Source organism: Alligator sinensis, unplaced genomic scaffold (assembly GCF_000455745.1).
Source record: "Alligator sinensis unplaced genomic scaffold, ASM45574v1 scaffold1432_1, whole genome shotgun sequence".
Lineage (NCBI taxonomy): Eukaryota > Metazoa > Chordata > Crocodylia > Alligatoridae > Alligator > Alligator sinensis.
Genome location: NW_005843197.1, coordinates 129,702 through 141,216, shown reverse-complemented (window position 1 = coordinate 141,216; position 11,515 = coordinate 129,702). Strand labels below are relative to the sequence as shown.

The 11,515-nt window shown below is 40.7% G+C and overlaps 1 protein-coding gene across 1 annotated transcript in view; it reads left to right on the top strand.

Annotated features, from left to right (window-relative positions):
* Nucleotides 1–1,414, top strand: part of PRRG4 (proline rich and Gla domain 4) — a 56,051-nt gene extending 54,637 nt beyond the window's left edge. Inside the window, exon 8 of the mRNA XM_025194407.1 lies at nt 514–1,414. The gene's annotated coding sequence lies outside the window, so the exon portion shown is untranslated. The remainder of the gene's footprint in view (nt 1–513) is intronic.
* Nucleotides 1,415–11,515: the final 10,101 nt, after the last annotated feature.

Sequence of the window (11,515 nt, the reverse complement as noted above, 5' to 3'; positions counted from 1 at the left end):
TGCCATGAACATTCCCATTCGCTTGCTCCTTGTCTACAAGTGCCAAATCAGAATGGAAGTAATATGCTATGGGTGCTTTAAATAGAGGGGCTATGGGAGCTATGGGTGCTTTAAATAGAGAGGCTATGGGAGCTGCTCTAATTAAGGCACCACCCTCTTCCCCTGCCCAACACTCCCAGAGCATGTGTATAAATGCCCAATGTTTACATGCCAAGAATATTGTACAGCTTTGGAGTATGATAGTTACCAGTCTGTAATTCTATGCTATTTACACGATTTTTGTGCCAACTAATAGATGCCCATTCACTTCTGCTGGGCAGTGCTTCTAGCCTCAATACAGGTGACTTTGCAAATCTGGGGTTTGTTGATTAGTTTAAAAAAAAAAGTGCATAGATCACAAGAAGCTCTGACTTGAAAGTAAAAAGCTCTCAGAAAGGATGATGAACCTTGGTCTAAGTTTATCATGAATTCAGAATGCCCCAAACATTTTTTTTTTTTTTTTTTTTTTTGCAGGAGAGAAAAGGAGAGATCAAAGGTTTGTATACTACTTGGATGCATTTTTAAAAGCTGACCACCCTGCTGTAGTATTGCTCAATACGAAGCTGCTTTTGATGCAATGAGTGGAAAGTAGTGCTGCTCATGGGTCATGTGTTTCACTATTACTAGAAAACAATATTAGAAAACAAAGTACCTTTTAAAAGTAGCAGCTTGTGGAAATTGACCAACCTGACGGTGGGTGGTTGGACCCAGAAAAGTGCTGCACGAACAGGCCGGGGACGAAAGGGCTACGGGTCCTTTTTCCTCCTTCTCCTGTCTCTCTCTCTCTCCGTTGACAGAAAACACCAAGGAGGCGGTATAACAAATAAATGCTTTACTCACAGTTCACTCAGGGGAAAAAAAAACTTCTTGACAGCTGTTTCAAGGTTAAACTCGCTGATGACTCGAGAGCTCTAAACACGTTCGGATGGTATACTCGGTCGTGATGGGGGCGTCCGGGGGGGAAAGGATTTTGTGGACGCAGGACCTCCGGTGAGGGTGATCAGGCCTGTCCGATATGGCGCGGGTCCTCTGTTCCTTTTTGGGGCGCGCGCTTTCTTTTTTAAACGGGCTGCATCCGCCCGCCCCCTGCCAATCAGCGCGGGCCGGGACCGCCAATCTCGCAGCTATCAGGCCACGCCCACCACTTCCCCCAGGCCACGAGCACACCTTGCTCTCATGTTTGGCATTTGGTCATCATTTTTTCTTTTCTTTATCACAGAAATGTACTGTATATGTATTTAAAGGATCTGCATTCATGTGGATGATAAAATTTGAAGAGACTTAAGCTAATCATTGGATATCAACTGATGATTGGTCTTTCATTTGTAATATTAGTTTTAAAACTACAAAATAAATAACTTTCATTATAAATATATCTATGGCTTCTATTGGCTATTCAGAGAGGAATTTCCTTAGCTGGATTTTTTTTTTTTTCAATTTTTCAATTAACCCAAAAGCGTTATTGCCTTCTTTCCTTTTCCCTTTTAGATGTTTTGATCAAAGATATTAATTAATTTTATCAGAACTGCTAAGCGGGGAAAGCAAATAGAACAGGTATGTTATAGTAGCTTATGCATTCAGAACTGTTGTCACGCCTGTAATGTTAACTGCTCTTTGGAATACTTATGCTGTTTATCACACTCTTAATATTAACTGTGTAGAGAACACACTTATGTCCCTGTGGATTTTGGTGGGGTGAGGAATGATATAGTTGAATGTCTATAATTTTTGCTAAATAGTTGTATATAATTATATTTATAATTATAGCATTAATAAACAGCTTTACAACATATATATTTAATGTGTTTAATAACATATGTATAAATAAACATTTAGTAAAAATTACTGACATTTAATAATGCAATTTCTCAACCCACCAAAAATCCACAGACATAAATTTACTCTCCAGCTCACTCTTAATATTAATTGTATCACCAACATACATATTTAAATATCAGTGTTCTGTCTTTTTAAACATTGTGAAGGATGATCAATAGTTTTTAGAAGTCAATATGAAGAAAGATGTTATATTGGCAGCTGTAAACTGAAGTCTCCCTTTCCTATGATAAAATGTTTATATATTTCTTTTGAGTGTTCCTGGAAGATTATTATTATTAATGGATAATGTTGTTATTTAATTCCTGTACCTATTGCTTTGAATTATTTCTCCAGCATTTCCTTTCAATTGTTAGGGTTTGAATTTACAGCTCCAAAACCCCTATCTGACAGTCTGACTTGGCAATATCTCCTATTAGCAGAATAAATAACTTGGTCAAGATTTCTCAGTTTGTTTAGGCATACATCCTTATTGCTTGGGTAAAACAATACTAGCTACATTTTTGTAAAATATTTTCAACTCATCTAAGGGAAGGTACCATAAGCATCAAATTACTGGTGACATGTAGGAAGGGTACACGTGCACCCCCCTGAGCTTGGCAGTGTACCCCTTGTAAAAAGCGCCACTGACTGCTGGCGATGCCTGCAGGCAGGCACCGCTTGCCAACCTCACCCCCTTGCCACTGACACCACCACTGGCATCTGGGGCAGTCCCTGATCACTGCTGGCCACCACTGCCAGCAGTGTCTGCGGGTGGTTGCCAACCACCAGTCAGCACTTGCTGCAGCTGCCTGTGGGAGCTCCCCACTCACTGCTGCCATGCCACTGCCACCCCCGCCTCCAGGCAATCACTGTGCCCCCCCAGCCTCTGGGGGGCATGCAGCGTTCATGCATCAAATATTGTTAAATTCAGATTTACCTGTGAACACATTGAATGAGCAAAATTTTAAGTACTGCGTTGAAGTAATTTACTTAAGTAGAATTCAGAAAAAGACTTTAAATCTGTAGTCCCTAACCTTTGCTGGCCCTTGGGTAGCAACAGTGAGTATGTAATCTACTGCAGGCTCATCACACTTTGACTTCAGTCGCTGTGGCTGCCAGTAACATTACAGGATTTGGTTCCATGGTCTGCAACCATTGGATGGGGATCACTAGACAAGGGTTTGATCCTGTTCCCATCAAAGTAAATAATAAACCTCTCATGGACATAATTGGGTATGAAACTAGAGCCAAAATGAAAGCCAGATTTGATTTATGGATATTTCCATTTTTAGTGACACACAAAATTAACTGGAATGTGTTAGCTTGATATATCTGTCCTGAAATTAAGTACATACATAACTTGGGCAGCACAAAAAAATATACCTTTGTTTAGAACAGTACCTCTATTCTTTAAAATAGAGGGGAATAACTGAAGATTATTAATGGGAGTGGTTGATTATAATAAACTGTTATTGGTCAGAGATTTGAAAAAGACTGACCTCATGTTAAAATAAGAGTTTTAGAATTTCCTTTTACCTGTCTCAATCTAGATCTAAAAGGTGACAAGGATACGGGATATCCAGATTGAGAATTTAAGCTTTTAAATCACATTGTTCCCCAACCTGGCATTTAAATTAAGTTATTTATAGCTGTTACCAATTGTTCAGCTATATAATTGTAATACCTTGGGAACTAAACATTTTCTTCAGAAGTCTTATGATTAATTATGATTATGATTAATGATTATGATCATTAACTATTAATTAATTTATAAGGGCTGAAATGGGCTGGATTCAGAGTGGGGTGCCAAAGTATCGCAAAGACTACATGTCAGCTTGAGTGATACTACAGCAGTCAATATCTGAAATGCAGGCCAGATGAGTAGCATGGTGCTCCGTGAAGGCTAGATATGGAGTATGAAGCTGCGTCATCTGGCCTACTGGGCTGGAAATTTGCTGGTGGGGTGAGTGGCAGCAGTGCACAACCAGACCAAAAGCACTGTTTATCTACTTATAACAGCACCTTCTGAATATTTTTGTAACATTTATATTCTAAATCTTTCCAAAACAGTGTAACTACAGTAAGATTTTTATTAAGTAATCTTACTAAAGTGCTTCATTCCCTCTTTAAAATAATAAACGCTATCGTGTATTTGACACCAATTATATTTTGGCACCAACTTTGACACTCTGTGCTTGCTTTTTTAATTTAATGCTGTCACAGTGCCAGTCTCCATATTATCCTGAAAACTAGTCTCAAAGTAAATATTTACAAAAATCAACTGTAGCTGAAAGAAGAAAATGCTCATTTGCTTTATAACAGAAACTTTAAAACATTTTGGAAGTCTTTACAAGTCTATAACACTTAAGTACCCCTTTGCCCTCCCCTTCCTGCTTAAAGTCGCATATAATTTACCACTTCTTTTTTTTTAACATTACACCCAAATTTTAGTCTGGATTCATGCACTGAAAAGGGTGCCTGTTGTTCAAACTCTTTCATGGAAGGCAATATTCTACTATGTGACACTTTATAAATAGGATAATATGCTTTATGCATTATAGCAGAAGCATCCACCTAATGTTTGAAGAGATTAGATCAAGCAAAAAAAAAATTGGAGTATGTTGTCAACCTCAGCAGAAGTAGGCCTAAAAGCTTCAGGTCACATTTTCATAATGGGAAATGCCTTTTGATATATGCCATTTTTTTTTTTTTTTTTTTTTTTTTTTATATCCTCTTCACTCTCATTTGCGATTGCATCCCTTTGGGAACTACACCGAATGCTTAAATGAAAACAGAGAAGAAGGGTATTTCATGCATCTGTAATGGTCTTTAATTCTATTATCTTTTAATATCTTTTGTCTGCCTTTTGTCCATTGGGGACAGACGACTTCCTGCATTCACTGTTCGTTTAATCTTCTTGTCCTGTTTCATACTTTTCACTTCTATTACCAATCTATATGCGCTTCGGTTGTCTGACCACCTTTTTCTTCCCTACCCTTTTCCTGCATGTGGATCATAATCGCCTATTGTACATACTTCACTGTTGCTTAATTCTTTTGTTTCCTGCATTTATTGCCAACTACCCACTCTCCCTCTCCTGCACCTTCAGAGGCATCTTTTCTACAACAGCTCTGTCTCACTACTTACTTTGTTCTCTGACAGTCACTTCTCTTACATAGTTGCTACCTCCTTGAAGAAGAGGCAGTCAGACTATTACTACTTCCTTGTTTTTTTAGTTATTTTTATAGTCTTATGAATTCATCTTTGTTTGGTGCATGAATTCCAGTAAAAGCATTTGTCTACTAAAACCAGACAAATGACATAGCCAATGTACACAGCCTGTTGTCTACAGATACTATCTTGGGAACCTGTCAAAGGCAGATCCAGATTTTATAGATGTATAATGGGCTTTAGAGAATCAGGAAGATATTTTATTCTGGAAGTCATTTTGTTTAAACAAGTTTTAAAAGGGCCTTATAAACTTCAGGAGGTCTCAGAATTTTGACTGAATATAGCAATTTAGAAACAGAAATTGACAGGGCTACTGAGTTCAGTCACCTGCTATAATAAGTACTATGTTATATAAACCTATCAATATCCATCTTAAAAGTAGTTTTTTGTGATTCCACTATTCCCATTGGAAAGAACCTGATCTTTGTAATGGTTAGAATTTTTTTTCCAGCCTAAATGTATTCGTAGCTAGGTTGGTCCCATTTGCTCTTAATTTAGGAAATAACAGCTGTAATGACCAACCATAACTTAGTAATGGAAAGTTGGACCCATAGATATAGTTTAAAAAACAAGAAAACTGATTTATTTAATTATAACACTGAGATTTATTTTTATGTACACAGTGTTTGGAGAATGGAAGTGTTTGATAGGCAGATAATTGCTGTACTTGAAGATTAAGGTTTACTTACTAATACAAGGAACAAACTATTTTCAGCTAGTGTCAGGGTTTTAAATAGATGTGTGTGTATTCTAGTTTAAGTCCAAGCACATAATTCCCTTTCTTATATGCATACTTTTAAATAATGTAATACTAACCATAAAAGAGAGGTTAGGACAGTCAAAGAATCATTAGGGTTATCATGGAAAAATCTTTCATTCAAGCCCCAGGAAACATGGTATCATGATGAAGATCAAGTACTATAAAAAAGCTGATTCTAAATGTTAAATTGTGTTAAAAACTGGAAAAAAATAAACCCCTCTAATAATAATGATAAAGCATAAAAGCATAGATTTTCCCCTTGCTTTCCTCCCCCCACTTCCCTGCTTTACCTTTTGTTCTTCTAATTTCTACCTATTTACATTCTCACTGACATCCTGCCACACTTTTAGCTTCTCTCATTCCTTGTAGTCTCAGACCAGTAGAGACTCCCTATGCCTGAAGAAAAGTAATTGCACCTGAAAGCTTGCTAAGAACTTTTTTCCAACTACTCAGTTAGTCTAATAAAAGATATTACATCTACTCAAAGAACCTTTCCTGCCTAGTTTAGTGTGGGTTTCTTAGAGAGCAGGGACAGGCAATAGGATCTCTGCATGATAAGGGCATCTCAGGAGCTTGCTGCAGAGGTCTCAGAACTTGTTAAGGAAAGAGATAAACAAAGTTCTTGGGTCAGAGGCAATATCTTGTTAAGGCAAGTATATTTTTACTATGCATAGAAATTGCAAACCATTAGATAAATTGCCTGATTTTGCATTTATGGATATCAATCATGTAAGTTTCACTCAACTGACTCATCTGCTACAACTATGTAAAAGAAATTAAATGTAACAGCAAATCTAAAATCATGTTGCCTTATTTACCATGAAGTTACAGGGAGAGTCATAACTTTAGGTACCAAAATAACATTTTTTTTTCTTTCATACTCATTCTCTGATGCTATGAAGTTTATCATTTGAGATGTCCCAGATATCTCATATAATGTACTAATAAATGGAAAAAGTATTCCAGACTTGTGGCAATAAACTCTTATGGTAGCTTAATACAGTTTTTCTTGATAGCAAACATTAGAGTTCATGGTGACAAGCCATTGTGTATGGTATGGGCATGTATATCACCCTCTACAAACACACTTGCAGGAAACAATGTTTTGTAATTGTAACATTGAAATGGAGATTACTTGGATCCTGCAGGGAAATCAAAGCAATCTGTAAACCCTTCCCTGCTGGAAATGCTACTTTCAATTGCTTCAACCATATATGTACTTGATCATTAGCATAATACTGGCAGTCACTTTTTTCCATCACTCTTGATTCATATGTAAATAGAAACCTCTGTGTTCCTCATTGTATGATATCCCCAATCCATTCCAAGCAGTACAGCATGCTAATGTATGCAAGTATGTTAACATGCTAACATATGCAAGTTAATATATGCTAACAGCACAAGCAGTACAGGTGCAAACATATGCAAATAGATTTCAAAAGTGAATTCTTTTTCTATCTTTGGTCCCCACCTCTGCCCTGGTCCCTCCAATACTTGACTGAATGTCATGGTCTCTCCTATCACCTCTGCATTGATGATGACTAACATTTACTTCTGTCCAGGGCCACATTTCTCCCTTTTCTTAATGAGCAATCTTGTTGCTTCTCTGTTTAAACATGGCTAAATCTGAATCTGAGCCTTAGCTCCTAGAAGGCTACTGCCTCTTCACTTTCTCAATTAATTTCAATAATTCCAGACAATTCCAAGTCAGACTTGCAAACTTGGGTTCATTTTTTTTATTTTTCCTTTTTCTGGTCTGTTTTTATGCAGGCTTGAGCGAAAACATGTCTAAAACATGCAACTTCACATTTCTTCCCACTACCAAAACTTGACTAATGCTATGATTCTGTCTCTCCTGTACCAACTGACTCTTCCTAAATTTCAGTTTGACGATTAGCTTAAATTTCCTCTTCTACTGTTAATGTCATCCTTTTAAATTCATTCCTTTTTTCTCTTTAATGGGAAATCTCTTCATAATTACTTTTAAGGCTCTAAATTCTTCCAGGCTGAAGTCTCATGTCCCCACCCTATGCCAGTCTTCTCACCTTATTTGTTCTGTCCCCTCAAGCCCAGTCCTGCAGTGGCATCTATGAATTAAATCAAATGCCTGCTTGGAGCCCCAACTGTCTGCAACATCACAGGCCTTAGATCAGAGGTGGACAACTACTGGGGCTGGAGGACCGCTTAGGAAGGTTCGGTGAGGTTTGCAAGCTGGGTCAGCACCCTACCCCTACTGCAACAGCTCACCAAAACTTCCTAAGTGGTCTAGGGGTGCCAGACTGAGTTGGCATGGGTCTCCATAGAGACAGGCTGGGACCCCCGCAGGCAGGGCACACTCAACTGGGTACATGGTTCGGGGCTGCAGGTGGGTGAGGAGCAGCATCCGGGAGTGGGACAGGTGGGTGGGGTTGCGGCCAGGATCACAGGGCAATGCCGCTGTAGGGCCAGGGCCCAGGACACAGCTGCAATCTGCTCACTGCACAGCCTTCTGCTGTTACTGCAGGTGATTGTGATGACACTAGTGGTGGCAACCAGAATGAGCTGCTGCTGCTGGGATGTGGAGTCTGGCTGCCATGCTGCCCCAGCTCAGCTATGTGCCTGGGGGTGGCAGGACTGGCCCCAGTTGCCACAGCCTGCCCCCCGCCGCCCCGGTGCCTGGGCCAAGTGGGCCTGAGGGACCTACCATGGTCCAGATAAAATCCCTTGATGTGCTAGATGCAGCCCACGGGCTGTATTTTGCCTACCCTTGCCTTACTAAAACCTTGCAGGTTGAACTGCGTTTTTATTTACTCTATATTAAACCCCAAGTCAAATAATGACATTATATTGATGTTCAATGATTGATGAATAAGATGATGTGGTGCTTAAAAGTACATGCAAGCGAGGAAAGAGGAGAAAGCTTGTGCCTGAAGGAGCGCTTGAGCTGGCTTAGGGCAAGTGAGCTGCTGCATGCAGTCTGTAGTATCTTGAAGAGACATGGGGTGTGGAAACAACACTTTGCTATTTACTGGAACCTATTTGAACAGCTAGTTACAGTAAAGTAGTAATAGTCTTGCTACAGAAAGAAGGGTAGATTAATGCTTTAGTGGGCCCTAGGCAAACAAACTTATGGCCCCCTACTTAATACTGCATATTTATATTACTTTTTTCACTCAATAATTGTATGTAAAATAAGCACAGTTGGGCCCCTTCTTCATGTAGGGCCCTAGATGTGTGCCTAGTTTGCCTATGTGTTAATCAGGCCCTGGTTGCAAGAGTCTAGGGGACAGCTTTATTGCTGTCCTGCTACACCAGGAAGTTCTTCCTCCCTCCCCCAGTCTAAGTCCTGGGATACCCATGCTTCCTAGAAACATGGAGTTTCTAGGAGGACTTACTCAAATTATGTCACTGAGTTAGCCAGGACTGAATTTTTTTTTAGCTGCTTGCATGCATGGAAAAAAATCCACACGCTTTACTTTAAACTCAGCATGCTCCCTTACTGAGACCAGCATATGCCCAGAGACTAGTTTTACCTGGCTCTGCAGCATCTGTATATACTGGGTGCTTTAGTGGGGCTTTATCGGTGCTTTTACTGATTGAATCAGCTTTAGATAAAAGCTCTACTGAAACACCCAATCTATACAGACACTGTGGAGCCAGATCAAAGTAAGGCGCTGCTTCTTCTGGTAAAGCGCTTTATTTTTTTCATGTCTGCAAACAGCCTTTGTTTCTGTGTTCTGCTTACTTGGGGGCATGTGGCATACAAGACAACATGGGTAAATTGTTTAAGCTCCTTTATGAAGATTATGAAAAAAAAATACCTAGAATCATCTGAAACAGGCATATATCATGTTCCAAAATAAAGGCATAATCAGAGTAGACTGATTTTGCTCTGTCTTGTCTTGAAGAGAGATGAATACGTACTTTTAGGGCTTATTGCTGGCTGACAGGTGTTTGCAGCTGTAAAGCAAAGCAACTGCCTTGGGTTGTTTAGTTCCTCCTAGTTTCAGGAAAACAAGACTTTGTATGTTCTTTGTAAATAAGCAGGATTTTATCAAAGAAACCTGACATCATTGATTTCTCTTGCTAATTGGAACAACCTGCAAGGTCCTAAATTTTTGGCTAACTGCTTTGCAGAAAGGAGAACAGTATTTTGTACGTGTTGTAACAAGATTAAAAGGCTAGCCTATACCTTTAAAGCCAGCGTGAAAAGAAATGTCAGTGTGTCTGATTTAATTGCTGCTATGCAGTATTCCAAGTGTACACATTTCCTTTTGCTTTTCTAACCCTTGTACATCTCTGTTGCTCACAGATATGCGAGATGCTGTTTATTTTTTCATATCACTGTTGTGGAAAAAAGTAAACAACTTTCGAGGAAAAAAAACATCGTGTAACTGGACCAGCAGAAGTCACAGACCTGTTTGCAAACTGAGATAGCTTGGGGAATTTTAAAAAAGTCTGAGGGAGAACATAAACACTTAGGGCCCTGCTACACATTCGAAGCTGAATAGAAACCAGCTATAGAGTTGTTACACATTTTCAAGCACTAATTTTGTGGCTGGCTGGTTGGCTCTTTTTATAGGTGGATAGTCATTTTTATGGTGTGATAATTACTGTGCACGCATGGCCAGTCTAAATGCATTGCATGATTAATCAGTTAATTGCATGATAATTACTTTGCACTTGTGGCCAGTGTAAACTAACTGTGCGATTAACTGGTGAATTGCATAATATGTCATGCGTAGCAAGGATCTTACTTAGCAACACACTCCTTCCTCACTAGTGGGAGAGAGTTGAATTTGGATACACCGGAGAGGTCACTATTCAATAAACTAGCAAGTAGAAGGATGCAGAATAGTGAAGGATGCACATTACAAATAAGCAAAAGAGACCAGATGATGGGAGATCATATCTAGACAGCAGAAACAGAGGCCTAAGCAGTAACTTCAGTGCCCTGGGCAGAGATGTGGGGGTGGGGGATGTGCGCCTGCTATGGATGACACTAGACCTGCCCTCTGCTAATTTCCAAGTGAGGAAATATCTGCCTAGGGTGATGATTTAACAGGAATCCCCAGTGTGAGAGAGATCCTCTCTGCTTTATATACAAGACCCAAAGGATGAGGGAAAAAGAGGCTTGTTTGAATTCTCAGTGAGGAAATCTCATTGCCTGAGGAGGAGAGTTGGGGTGGAGAGGGAGCGTGTGCTGCTATATTTGGGTGGAGAAGCCGTGTCCTATTACCGAGGGGCACCGGCCACCTCTGCAGGACAAGCACAGCCCGCGGGCTGCGGGAGGCCTCTCGCGGATGCTCAGCAGAGAAACCAGGAGTTAGGACGCCCCAGCAGAGAAAAGCCGGGCCGGGGCCGGGGCCGGGGCGCGCAGCCTGCAGCACAGTGACTCCGCTCGGAGACAACGGAGGAGGGGAAAAAAAACAGCCCGACCAGCCAGCCCCCTCCTCCTCCTCCTCCTCAACATCTCCCTCCATTTTGAAGCGCTCCAGCCCAGCCCCGGCGAGGGGTCCCCGCGTGCTGGGCCTGCAGGAGCTGGTGCCGCTTCCTCCCCCAACAAAGCGGAGTCGCTTCACCTGCCCCAGCGTGTAAACACCGCCTAGCCCAGCCCCGCCGGGGGTAGACCGATTAAGCCCCTTGCGCACACTTGGGAGGGGGCTAGAGCCGACCCCCGCCCGCCCC